Genomic DNA, 14,447 nt, shown 5'->3' with positions numbered 1-14,447 from the left:
CCAATGTGTGGATACTTCATTCCTCCTTAGAATAGGGAACAAAATACCCATGGAAGGAGTACAGAGACAAAAGTTTGGAGCTAAGATGAAAGGATGGACTATCCAGAGACTACCCCACCCAGGAATCAATCCCATAATCAGCCACCAAACCCAGACACTATTGCACAATGCCAGAAAGATTTTGCTGAATGGACCCTGTTATAACTGTCTCATATGAGACTATGCCAGTGCCTGGCAAATACAGAAGTGGATGCTCACAGTCATCTATAAGATGGAACACAGGGCCCCCAATGGAGAAGCTAGAGAAAGCACCCAAGGAGCTGAAGGGGTCTGCAACCCTATAGGTGGAACAACAATATGAACTAACCAGTACCCCCAGAGCTTGTATCTCTAGCTGCATATGGAGCAGAAGATGGCCTAATCGGCCATCACTGGGAAGATAGGCCCCTTGGGATTGCAAACTATATGCCCTAGTACAGGGGAATACCAGGGCCAAGAAGCAGGAGTGGGTGCGTAGGGGAGCAGGGTGGAGGGAGGGTATAGGGAACTTTTGGGATAGCATTTCAAATGTAAATAAAGAAAATATCTAATAAAAAAATCAATGGAAAAATAAATTTAGGCATGAAATTTAAAGATAAAAATAAAATTATTAAGAAAATTTTTTTAAAAATGTCATGCAAACTTTGAAAGGAGGGAAGCAACCAACAGTCATCCCCAGCTATGATGCCTATGAACCACCATGACCAGCATGACATGATAACCCTAAGGGTGGAGTAATGACATGTATATCTGGGAAGTAAACAACATCATGTAATTGAATTAAGACCTGCTTAACAAGAGGAGAATCACATTTGGTAATGGAAACCTAGTCACCTACTCGGAGATGAAAAAAATCACAGACATTGGAGGAGAACCTACAACCTACAACAACCATTTACTAAATCAGCATAAGCCCCCAAGTATATTCTAAATATTTATTCTTAAACTCACAGATAAGTGCATTTCTTTCCTCTCATTAAGGAAACTTCTCTTTGCAATAGATGACAACCATTACAGAAAACCACAATCAAGATGGCAAATTGTGGAGCTTAATCTCAATGGACTCACATAACTATTGTTCAGGGAACATTGTAGATTTAGTGGTCTAAAGATTCTAAAAGCCAGAAGTTCAGGGAGTTTTTTGTGAGACTGTGCATCAAAGCTATACCCATAAAGTCCCACTGACATGGCAGACTAAACATGAGCTGTACAAGGACACACCAATAGACATGCCAAAGTGGGAAGGGGAAAGCCCAGAAGTCCTCCATCCTACACAAAGAACTACAGGCAACTAAAGAATTCTGAGAGCAGGAAAAACAGTCTTCTCCTAGAAGGAGTATTCTGATTGGTTATCTAATGATAGCCCTCGAAACAAACATACAAGTAGCTCTCTACAGACTGGGTAAGGTATATTTAGGAGTATATGTATTCCTAAATAGGAATGTATATACACATCTGTACATGGGGACAGGGACGTGGCAGCACAGGGCTTAGTTTACTGCTCACTGCTCTTACTCGGGTCTAAGATGAGAACAAGCAAATGGAAAAAATGAAGTTTGACAAAGAAAGTAGTGTAAGCCAGTTTAAAATTCCATGCAAGGAAGGTGAAGAATCTAGAGCATCCATTAAAAGCATTAAAGAGAAAGTTCATGCTTTATTCTAGGTCAATAGGAAAGGCTCTGAGAGCAAGACCACAGCATCAAGGTTTGACCTTGTGAAAACATAAATTTATTTGTAAGGAGAAATTTGAAGAGGTTCTTGCTACAAAATACCTACCCAGGGAAGTGTTTTCTCGGATTCAGCCTTAAAGGCACACAGAGGCCATTGTAGCTGAGGTCTAAGAAGGACATCTGGAACTGGCAGCAGAACTTATCTGCATTGTCCACATGGTACTGGTTGTGCAGTGTGAAAAATTCAATAAGCATTGGGGTTATAGAGATTTATAGCAAGGATCCAGAAAGTCTCTTGGAGTAACAACTGTCAGATCCTTGCAAGGTGGCCCTGAAAGGCCATTGCAAGAAAGTGAGACGATGAAATCTAGGTTACAACACAGCCTAGGCTGGCAGAGATGACAGATCATGCAACATTAGTAATGCCATAGATAATATTCTTGTTTCTGCCCACCCATCACCCCTTGTAGTGTTTTCTGTTGGAGAACCCTGTTATTAAGGTCACAGTCTACCATGTCTGCATAGTTCTCCAATCTATGCACAAAATAGAGGACTCCCTTTCTCAGCAAGGCTTCCCTTTCTCTATCTGATGTTGGTTGGAGAGTGTCTTTGAGCACAGATGCCTGACCTTGTTTGAAGTCTGACCCTAAGCAGAGCTTTTCCCAAATGCTGCATGACTCAGTACATAAGTTCCGATCTAGCTACCTGCCCATATGATAATTAGATGCTGTTATAAAAAAAAATCAACCCATCCATATGATAACTTGATACTGTGTTATGAGCAATCACATCTTTCCAACCATGCCCCTTAAAACCCTTACATACCCTACTCCTGGAAAAAAATAGAGCCATCTTACTGAAGCTCTCTCCAGAAGTCCTGTCAAACTCATGGCCATCTGAACCCTGCCCCCTGCTTCTGTTCCTTTCACCCTCATGGTCCTGTGGTCCCCACCACCCCAAGCAGACAAGGGATATGCACACTTTTCAATAAACCTGTTTGTTTGTTTTTTTTCTACTCTGATCTAAACTGAATTCTACTACCTGTTAATCTCTCCCCTGGTTCTATGGTGGCCAGTCCACTATATTTCCTTTGCCTTATGATTGCCTATCAAATGGTGCAGTAATATTGTTTGGAATCTTAAAAATATGTTAAATATTGATGACACAGATCCTGAAGTAGGAGAAGAAAGAGGAGGAGAAGATAGAAGACGAAGAGGAGGAAAAGGAGGAGGAAGAGGAGGAAAAGGAGGAAAAGGAGGAAGAAGAAGTAATTGTCATTAACACTGTCCTATTGCAATGTCATATCAGTTATGACTCAATTTTATCAAGCCTTCATTATATAAACACTGCACTAAGTGTATAGCATATATTTTTAATTTAATTTTTATTATAGTTACTTATTTTGTATATGTGAAAGAGAAAGACAGTGTGTGAGAGAAAGACAGAGAGAGAGAGAGAGAGAGAGAGAGAGAGAGAGAGAGAGAGAGAGAGATGGTTATATATCACAGAGATCAGAGGAAAACTTGAAATTGGTTCCCTCTTTCCATCTTGTGAGTCAAAGGGACTGAATTCAGGTCATTAGCAGGATTGGAAGCATGTGCCTTTAACTGCTGAGCCAATTTACCAGCATACGGTCTTCTTGCTAATTTTATTAATCATCCATTTATGGGTGATCCATCTTATCATATGAACAGATCTGAATAGAGTTGCCTTTTCCATGACAAATACATCTACAGCCACCTGAATGAAGAAGAACAGAAATAACAGTCTGGAAAGTCTGTGTTTTTGCTTGGTAATCCAGAGGGGAGCATAACATGGTGATTAAGGCAAAATCCTGCAGAGGTTGCACCACTGCCCATCTTCTGAAAGACTGCACTAAGCCTGGCAGTTCTGATGCCCTGCACCAGGCCAGAGAGTTGGTTATATAAAGGGATTCCTCTCTGACTCATGCATCTCTCCAGACTGAGGCTGCATTTCTCAGTGACTGGTAACTATTTTAATGAAGAGGAGAGAAAATTGCCATATAGGAAAAATCCCTGAATAAACAGCAGGAGCATAATTACTATGGCCTGAAGGCTCCTGGGGACTCACGCCACTTTCACAGTGATTGTCATGATTACCTGCTGTTTAATTGTATATTTAGGACTCTGTGGAAATTGCAAACATATTTCAGTTTAACTGTAAGAATTCACACTCTGAAATAGGTAACACACTCATTCTGGCTTTGGATTAAACTCTTGCAGTTGGGTTCATGTTCTTGAGCTTGCTGTGGGTAATTTTGAGGACAACCACTTCCACTGTCACAATCTGGAATGCCTTTGAGATCACTTGTCTAGCTCAGGATCACTACTGGTAGCAGCCTGCTAAAGGATCAACAATCATACAACGCTAGTCCTCTGTTGCAAGACCTCTATCATCTTTCTTTGTGTTGCACTCCAAAAGAATTCCATCATCTTAGGCACAACATGGGGAGACCTCAGTGGCCAAGAAAAGGGCCAGCTTTTCCAGATTGCTCCAGAATGACATTCAAGCCAGGCAAGTTTCATGGTCAGGATATAGATGCAAACAGGGTAGGGCTTCTTAAACTCTAATAACAACAGTAGAATGTGGTGTCTCAGGAATCTGTAGCGTTTTCTTCCAAACTCAGAAAGCATTTGTGTTCAGTGACAGGTTCCATGGCAGCACAGGCTGTGCAGGTCTCTGAGGAGAATAAGGAGACATGGGCAAAAGCAGAGAAAGTCCTTACCCACCAATCATCAGTTCAGAGATCAGAATCCATTAGTCCTCAGTGGGCATCACTTGCAGATTTCAGATATTCCACTACAAACACACATCTGCCCACCTTTCTAAATGACACAGCCCTGTCACTTATGACACAGTTCCATCCATGTCATACAATATATCCTCTAACAAAAGCATAAAATTCTATACAGCTTAAATCACAGGGAGGAAGTTGTTTCTTCCAAATGGCAGAATTATTTTGCTATCTACTTTACAAATGTGTTTTACATACTTACATTTTCCCTCTCTGGAACCTGGGGACAGCAAAGAGTTTGAGAATCATGTCAGTACTAAGCTGTCTACACTACAGAAGGACTTGCGTTGGCTTTGGCTAAATCTGCCTACAATTTAGAGATTTGTTGTTCTTGAGGGATCTCATGGCAAATTCTACAAATATCTTTTTATTGCCAGGTAATGGCAAGTGTGTCTGCAGGTGTGCATGCCTTTAATCTCAGCACATGGGAGGGAGAGACAGAAGGATCTCTGAGTTTAAGGCCAGCCTGATCTATAGAGTGAGTTCTAGGATAGTTACTGCTGGGCAGCGGGGAATATATTTTTTCAAAGTTTTGGGAATGCATGTCATATTTAAGAAACCAATGTGGTGTCCTCTGGATGTGGATATCAAAAATAAATAATTTACCAGGGACTTGAGTCTTCTCATGTCTGTAAAATAAAGCAGTTGCAATAGATCAGTGTTCCCCAGCCTGGCTAGATTCGTCTGTGGTTGATATATAGTTTCTGTTTTCTATTTTTAAAGATTTATTTTATTAATTTATTTTACCTATATGAGTACTCTATCTGCATGCACACCTGCAGAAGGTGCATCAGATTCTATTATAAATGTCTGTGAGCCAGCATGTTGTTGCTAGAAATTGAACTCAGAACCTTTGGAAGAGCAACCAGTGCTCTTAACTACTGAGGCATCTCTCCAGCCCTAGTTTCTGTCTTCAATATTAGCGACTAAAACCAGGACCTCATAAACTATCAAGTACTCCATTACATAGCCACATTTCCAACTATTTTTAACTTTTTGTTTTGAAAGGGCACAGTTCACTAAGTTGCCCAGGTTGCTTCAAATCTCTTAAGTAGCTGTAATTATAAACCTTCCCAAGAGTGGTCCAGCTTCCCTGTCTATATCAGGAAGACATTTTGTAAGATGTGATGGCCAGGTCATATCTTGACTCAAGAAATCAGACTCTGTGAGAATAAAGCCACTTGGTTAATGTTCCTTGGGCAATTCTAGTGTTAAATACCAAGCTTAAGATCCAAGAGAAAGGTTAATTTCTGTAACCTGCTACATACATCCACTCTAAACTGGATTCCCAAAGGAAGCAAAATTAATTTAATATGACCCCTAGTGAGTTTTGCCTTTGTGTGGGCCCCTTCCAACCTATGACTTGCTTTCAGTCAGAAGAAATGATGATGCCATATTCCACAGAGCAGACGGAAGTCAGAGGTCCCACTGGCTTTGAAGAAGTAGCCACCCTGCTGCAGCAGAATCTTTCCCTATCAGATCTCACATGATGGTAACTACCTGCCAGTGCAGCGGTATCTGGAGATTGAACTATCGAGAAGCAGGAAGGTTATGGAGATGGGAATTCTATGACAATCTGTGCCCTACTCTGCTCTCTTTTTGCCATGGGGGTTTAAGTTTGGTGAGGCCAAATTCTTAGCATGGTGATGATCATAGTAGCTTAACAACAGAGCAGATACTGTGTAAGTTAGTCTAATATAAACTTAAGTTCTGCATCTACTGAGTGTAGCCCTTTGGGCCAGTAAATTATTCATTTTGATAAGCCTCAGTTTCCCTATATGTAAACTGTAAATAATAATATTCCCCAATCTCCTAGCATTTTGGGGTGTAGGTTAACAGGTGGACTGTGCTTAATAAACATGGAATGTACACCTCATCACAACTAAATATTAGTAGTAGGAAAAGGCATTGCAAGCTAGTGGCTAATGGGATAATTTGTTCATTTTGGTACCCACTGTGACCCTTCTTCTTAAGAGATCATTCTGCAAACCTTAATGGCAGGGGAGATACACTTGAAAATATGGAGTTGGGTGAATTAACAAGTATCTACTGAGGAAGGCAATGTCCTGTCACAGAGCTAGCAGGCAACACTCTCAACTGGAAAGAGGGCCAGTGCTGATGGCCATGTGTAATAGCTGATTGAAGTTACAAAGCAAAATCCCGTGTTTCTTTTCTTAATCTGCACCTAATTAAGTCTAACCTAATCTAATATAGTTTAATATAACCTAATATAGTGTTCTAGCCTTTTTGATTACTAAAGCTACTGTCTTTCAAACTCTGTTTTATGCTTTCTTCAGGTACCAACTGTAATTTTCAGAGTCGAAAATTGGAAAGCTGCTTGACAGCCTTAGAGATGCTACAAGAAATAATTGCATTTACAAAGCAGAATCCAGGGAGTGTGGTCCAATGCACCTACTACTCAAGTGACTCTGTAAAACCAAGATCTGAGGCTCCCTGATAAGAGATCCTCACACAAAATATGGGGAAGAGGAGTCTAAAGCTGGGTCCTGGGAGGAACTCCTACTTGGCTGAGAAGAGCTTTTCAAAAACTTGCTTGACAATGCCCAGAACTCACATATAAGGAGTATGAAGAAAAGAATGAAGTAAGGAAACTGAAGGATACCATCTCTTCTCCAAAAATAAACTTGTTAAGGTGCAGAAACAAGGGATCTGCAGAGATGGCTCACTGACTACTCTGCCAAAGATCATGAGTTCAAGTCCGAGCACCAACCATCTGGAGTGGAATTCAATGTTCTCTTCTGGTATCTAAAGAGAGATACAGTATACTCATTGTACTGGCTATTTTTCTGTCAACTTGACACAGCTGGAGTTATCACAGAAAGGAGCTTCAGTTGAGGAAATGCCTCCATGAGATCCAACTGTAAGGCATTTTCTCAATTAGTGATCAAGGGGGAAAGGCCCCTTGTGGGTGGGACCATCCCTGGGCTGGTAGTCTTGGTTCTATAAGAGAGCAGGCTGAGCAAGCCAGGGGAAGCAAGCCAGTAAAGAACATCCCTCCATGGCCTCTGCATCAGCTCCTGCTCCCTGACCTGTTTTGAGTTCCAGTCCTGACTTCCTTTGGTGATGAATAGCAGTGCTTGTGGACGTTGTACATCGTGGTGCGGAGCCTAGTGCGCACCACGATGTACAACGTCCACAAGCAGAGTACCAGGAGATGACCACCAAGAGCAGCAGCAGCAGTGGAGTACAGGCATCTGGAGCCCAGAGGACGACGTGTGTGCTACAAAGGGCATGGCTGGAGAAGTGACCCAAGCCCTTGGAGGAGCCCAGAAGATCGTGAGTTGGATCCCAGACGTTGGACGGTTAGAGATTGATTTTTGCTTTGATTGTGACTGTGCCCTGATATTTTCCCTCTTGAAGGAAGAAACTGTTTTAGTGGAGCCCACAGTTAAGAGACTTTTAATTGTAAAAAGACTTTGGATTTTAAAAGAGATGGATATTTTAAAGAGATTGAAATTTTAAGAATATGTAAAGACTGTGGGACTTTTAAAGTTATTTAGATCTTGGGGATGAATAAGAATGTAAGGGTTGAGGCTTACTAGTGATGTGTTTGTGTGTCAAGTTGACAAGGGGTCAATTGTACTGGCTATTTTTGTGTCAACTTGACACAGCTGGAGTTATCACAGAGAAAGGAGCTTCAGTTGAGGAAATGCCTCCATGAGATCCAACTGTAAGGCATTTTCTCAATTAGTGATCAAGGGGGAAAGGCCCCTTGTGGGTGGGACCATCCCTGGGCTGGTAGTCTTGGGTTCTATAAGAGAGTAGGCTGAGCAAGCCAGGGGAGGCAAGCCAGTAAAGAACATCCCTCCATGGCCTCTGCATCAGCTCCTGCTCCCTGACCTGTTTTGAGTTCCAGTCCTGACTTCCTTTGGTGATGAATAGCAGCATGGAAGTGTAAGCCTAATAAACCCTTTCCTCCCCAACTTGCTTCTTGGTCATGATGTTTGTGCAGGAATAGAAACCCTGACTAAGACACTCATATAATAAAATAAATGAATAAAATTTTTAAATATTTAAAAAGCAGAAACAAGAAAAGTTTGAGAAGATAAGTAAAAACATACTACATTATACTGAAAGACAGACATCTAGCTGTAACAAATGTATTACAAGAAATTTTAGTTAAAGGAAAAACAATGAGATTTGAATAAACTCATCTGAGAATTGTAAAATTATCAACTTCTAATTAAAGGTCTCGATTATTTAGTGTACACAGGTTAAATGGGTGCCTTGTGACAAGGGCTGTTCCATGATGCCACCAGAAAACAAGTTCAGCATTGGTTCTACTGCTGAGTTCTGCCTCCTGGGAGGTTCAAAAGAGTCAGCCCCAGAGAAGAATGCCTGCCTTCATGATGTCTTATATAAAACATAATTTCTTTTAGAACTTCAATGTTCATTTGATGGGCAATCTGAATTAAATTCACTTTTGCAAAGTAGCCACAACAACCACTTCAAGCTGTAGGGTTAAAATCTAAAGCAAATGTTCCAGGTTTGTTCAAATATATAATTGACCCTTTTTCACATGGCATGGAAGGTGACTGCTGGTCACCAGCGAGGTCTTGTTCATTCTACAGACGCAAAGTTGAAAACAGCCACCATGACACAATAATCAAAACACCAAATGCACCAAACAAAGAAAGAATATTAAAATCAGTAAGGGAAAAATGTCAAGTAACATATAAAGGCAGACTTATAAGAATTACATCAGACTTCTCACCAGAGACTATGAAAGCCATAAGATCCAAGGCAGATGTCATACAGACACTAAGAGAACATAAATGCCAGGCTACTAAATCCAGCAAAACTCTCAATTACCATAGATGCAGAAACCAAAATATTCCATGAAAAAAAAACACATTTACACAATATCTTTACACAAATCCAGGCCTACAAAGGAAAATATATGGAAAACTCCATCACAAGAAGGGAAACTACAGTCTAAAAAAAGCAAGATAGTAATCTTCTTTGAATGAACACAAAAGAAGATAGCCACACAAACATAACTCTACATGTAACAACAAAAATAACAGGAAGAAGCAGTCATTGGTCCTTAATCTCTATTAACATCAATGGACTCAATTCACCAATAAAAAGACAGAGGCTAACAGACTGAATACATAAACAGGACCAAGCATTTTGTATGCACCTCAGTGCCAAAGACAGACACTACTTCCGAGAAAAAGACTGGAAAAAATTCCAAGCAAATGATCCCAAGAAAAAAAGCAGAAGTCATTGTAATATTAAATAAAATTGACTTCGTGTCTTTAAAGAAAGAAATCGAAGATCTCAGAAGATGGAAAGATTGCCCATGCTCATGAATTGGTGGGATTAATATGGTGAAAATGATTATCTGTCCAAAAGCAATCAAGGACCTCCACATAAAACCAGATACACTGAAATAGAAGAGAAAGTGGGGAAGATTCTTGAAAACATGGGCACAGGAAAATTTCATGAACAGAACAACAATGAATTATACTCTAAGGTCAAGAATTGACAAATGAGACCTCATAAAATTGGAATAGCATTGGAAATGTAAATGAGGAAAATACCTAATAAAAATATTTTTAAAAAATTGCAAAGCTTCTATAAGGCAAAGGACACTGTCAATAGGACAAAATGGCAACCAACAAATTGGGAAAAGATCTTTACCAACTCTATATCTGATAGAGGGATAATATCCAATATATACAAAGAACTCAAGAAGGCAGACTCCAGAGAACCAAATAACCCTATTAAAAGTTGAGTGCAGAACTAAACAAAGAATTCTCAACTGAGGAAACTCAAATGGACAAGAAATACCTAAAGAAATGTTCAACATCCTTAGTAATCAGGGAAATGCAAATCAAAACAACCATGAGATTCCACCTCACACCAGTCAGAATGGCTAAGATCAAAAACTCTGGTGACAGCAGTTGCTGACAAGGATGAGGAGAAAAAGGAATTGTTGGTGGTATTGCAAGCTGGTACAACCACTCTGGAAATCAGTCTGGACATAGGACTACCAGAGGACCCAGCTATAGAACTCCTGGGCATATACCCCCATAAAATGTTCTAACATATACCAAGGAAACATAGTCTGGCGGTTTCTCAGAAAATTGGACATAGTACGACCGGAAGATCCACCAATACCTCTCCTGGGCATATACCCAGAAGATGTTCCAACTAGTAATAAGGACACATGCTCCACTATGTTCATAGCAGCCTTATTTATAATAGCCAGAAGATGAAAAGAACCCAGATGTCCCTCAACAGAGGAATTGACACATTTACACAATGGAGTACTATTCAGCTGTTAAAAACAATGAATTCATGAAATTCTTAGACGAATGGATGGAACTAGAAAGTATCATCCTGAGTGAGGTAACCCAATCACAAAAGAACACACATGTTATGTTCTCACTGATACATGATATTAGCCCAAAAGTTAGGAATACCAAAGATACAATTCACAGACCCATGGAACCTCAAAAAGAAGGAATATCAAAGTGTGGATGCTTCAGTCCTTAGAAGAGGGAACAAAATACTCACAGGAGCAAATATAAAGACAAAATGTGGAACAGAGACTGAAGGAAAGGCCATCTAGAGACTCCCCACCTGGGGATCCATCCCATGTACAGACAGCAAACCCAGACACTATAGCAGATGCTAAGAAGTGCTTGCTGACAGGATCCTGATATAGCTGTCTCCTGAAGGCTCTGCCAGATCCTGACAAATGCAGAGGCATATGCTTGCAGCCAACCATGTGACTGAGCACAGGGTCCCCAGTGGAGGAGTTTGAGAAAGGACTGAAGGAGCTTAAGGTGTTTGCAACCCCATAGGAAGAAGAACAATATCAACCAACCAGAACCCCCAGAGATCCCAAGGACTAAACCGCCAACCAAAGTGTACACATGAAGTGACTCATGACTCCAGTCTCACATGTAGCAGAGGATGGCTTTCTTGGGCATCAATAGGAGGAGAGGCCCTTGGTATTGGGAAGGCTCAATGCTCCAATGTAGGGGAATGCTAGGGTGGGGAAGCAGAAGTGGGTGGGAGGGTAGATGACGGAGGGAGAACCCTCACAGAAGCTGGGAGTAGGGATGGGATGGGGGCTTCCAGAGGGGAAGTGGGGAATGGGGATAACATTTAAAATGTAAATAAATAAAATATCCAATAAAAATGTACATGTAAAAATATATGAAAACTGACTTTGCGTCAGAATGGCTAAGATCAAAAATTCAGGTGACAGCAGATGCTGGCAAGGATGTGGAGAAAGAGGAACACTCCTCCATTGCTGATGGGATTGCAAGCTTGTACAACTACTCTGGAAGTCAGTGTGGTGGTTCCTCAGAAAATTGTACATACCAGTACTGGAAGATCCAGCAATACCTCTCCTTGGCATATACCCAGAATATGTTCGAACTGGTAATAAGGACACATGCTCCACTATGTTCATAGCAGCCTTACTTATAATAGCCAGAAGCTGAAAAGAACCCAGATGTCCCTCAACAGAGGAATGGATACAGAAAATGTGGTTCATTTACACAATGGAATACTACTTAGCTATAAAAAAAACAATGAATTTATGAAATTCTTGGGCAAATGGATGGATCTGGAGGATCCTTAATGAAGTAACCAAATCTCAAAAGAAGTAACCTGATATGCACTCACTGATAAGTGGATATTAGCCCAGAAATTTAGAATACCCAAGAAACAAGTTGCAAAACACATGAAACTCAAGAAGAAGGAAGACCAACGTGTAGATACTTCATTTCTCCTTAGAATAAGGAACAAAATACCCATGGAAGGAGTTACAGAGACAAAATCTGGAGCTAAGATGAATGGATGGACCATCTAGAGACTACCCCACCCAGGAATCCATCCCATAATCAGCCACCAAATGCAGACACTATTGCAGATGCCAGTAAGATTTTGCTAAAAGGACCATGATATAGCTGTCTCTTGTGAGGCTATGCCAGGGACTGGCAAACACAGAAGTGGATGCTCACAGTCAGCTATTGGATGGAACACAGGGCCACCAATAGAGGAGCTAGAGAAAGTACCCAAGGAGCTGAATGGGTCTGCAACCCTATAGGTGGAATAACAATAGGAACTAACCAGTATCTCCAGAGCTTGTGTTTCTAGATGCATATGTAGCAGAAGATGGCCTAGTCAGCCATCATTGGGAAGAGAGGCCCCTTGATCTTGCAATCTTTATATGCTCCAGTACAGGGAAATGCCAGGGCCAAGAAGTGGGAGTGGGTGGGTAGGGGAGCAGGGTGGAGGGGGAGGGTATAGGGAACTTTAGGGGTATCATTTGAAATGTATATAAAGAAAATATCTAATAATTTAAAAAAAAAAAAGAAAAACTGACTTTGCCTCCTTCAGCAACTATTACTTGCTCACAGTGGTCCTATCAGTGTAATAGTGGCACTACTGACCTAGAAGCCACCAACAGCTGTATAATTAAACTTAAGACCTGACCAGTAGCAAGGAACCTAGTGTGGCAAATCTAACCAAGAATCTGTGCCTAGAGAAGTGATGGATCCACATCACTTAGTATCACTACTTTTCTAAACTGATAGTATCCAACTGTTTTCTGAATACTTATCTTTACAACCGTAGGTAACTACCTGTGTGAGTCCTAAATGTGTCTTCTTGGTCTAACTGTGTAGAGTAAGAGGTTTCTGAACACTTGCTATAAACAAACATTTAACTGTGTGGGACTTGGCTCCTTAGCATACACTACAATTAACAGAGTTGAATTACTGAATTTAGCTACTTTCCTTTCCTAGATTGATGGGAGGGAGAGATGTACTCTGATTAACCAAAAGGCAATTCCTCTGTATGACATTGTTTCAGGGATCTGCTGCTACGTGTAAAACCATGTCAAAGCTCAAGGGTTTTAAGAAAACAGTGATACTTTGGTCAGCATTCCGTGGGAAGGCAGGATCTGTATTGCAGCTCTATCCCATGGGCTAGAGCTGAGGTTACCTGTGCAGTGACATTCAGAACACTTTGATAGCTTCTCAACAATTCAGGCAGTAGTGTCACCTAAACTGCTTTATGTGTGGGAGCTGGCCTTATGGAGGATGTGTGATAAGAATCCTGTTCTAAAACTCACTTGAGAGTTGGCTCTGATAGCCTAAGACACTCAGGCAGGAAATGACCATGAGCAAAGAGGCTGATGAACAGGCAACCTTTGAAGTTGTGTGGATACAGAACCAGATGAAGAAGCAGCAGACAATCTGAAAGCAGCAAGAACAGTAGAGAGCATAGCTATATCAGTTATTCTTTTCTTTGCCATGACAAAATTTTTGGTGGAAGCAACTTTATATAAAAATATTTACTTTGACTCTCATTTGAAGGTCCCATAAATGGGAGGCATAATAGAGCTGGCACATGCTGCTGGAATTCTCAGGTCTCAATGAATCAGGAAGCAACAACTGTAGAATGCTAACACTCTCTGACTTTCTCTTTCCCTCTTTTATTAAGTCTGGTCTCTCAGGTCATAGGATGGTGACAGTCATATTCTGGCTAAATCCCTCTTCAGTTAACCCTCATACACATGCCTATAGATATGTTTCCTAGTGGGTTTCTAAGTCCAGTCATGTAAAGGTAAACAATTACAATGACCTGGAACCCTTACTGGAATTTCCTGGCAGTGGATTGAGACAGAGTAGGCACAGAGTAAGCTTATGGTTAGAGAGGTTAGCTAATGATAAGGCTGGTACATGGCATTTACAGTTCAGGACAGCATTGGCTTGGAATTAGGACTGTTATAAAGGAGAACACTGGGGTTGGGCTTTGAACCAGTTGGTTTGTATATCAAAGTCACACTTTAATTTTCCCTCTGAAATTTCACAAGCCAGGCCTCCATCTTCTGCACTGTTCTCAACATTATCTTCCAAGCTCCTACAAAACAT

Source organism: Mus caroli, chromosome 14, assembly GCF_900094665.2.
Source record: "Mus caroli chromosome 14, CAROLI_EIJ_v1.1, whole genome shotgun sequence".
Taxonomy (NCBI): Eukaryota; Metazoa; Chordata; class Mammalia; order Rodentia; family Muridae; genus Mus; species Mus caroli.
The sequence above is the reverse complement of the archived record's forward strand: the minus strand, read 5'-3'. Positions refer to the sequence as shown.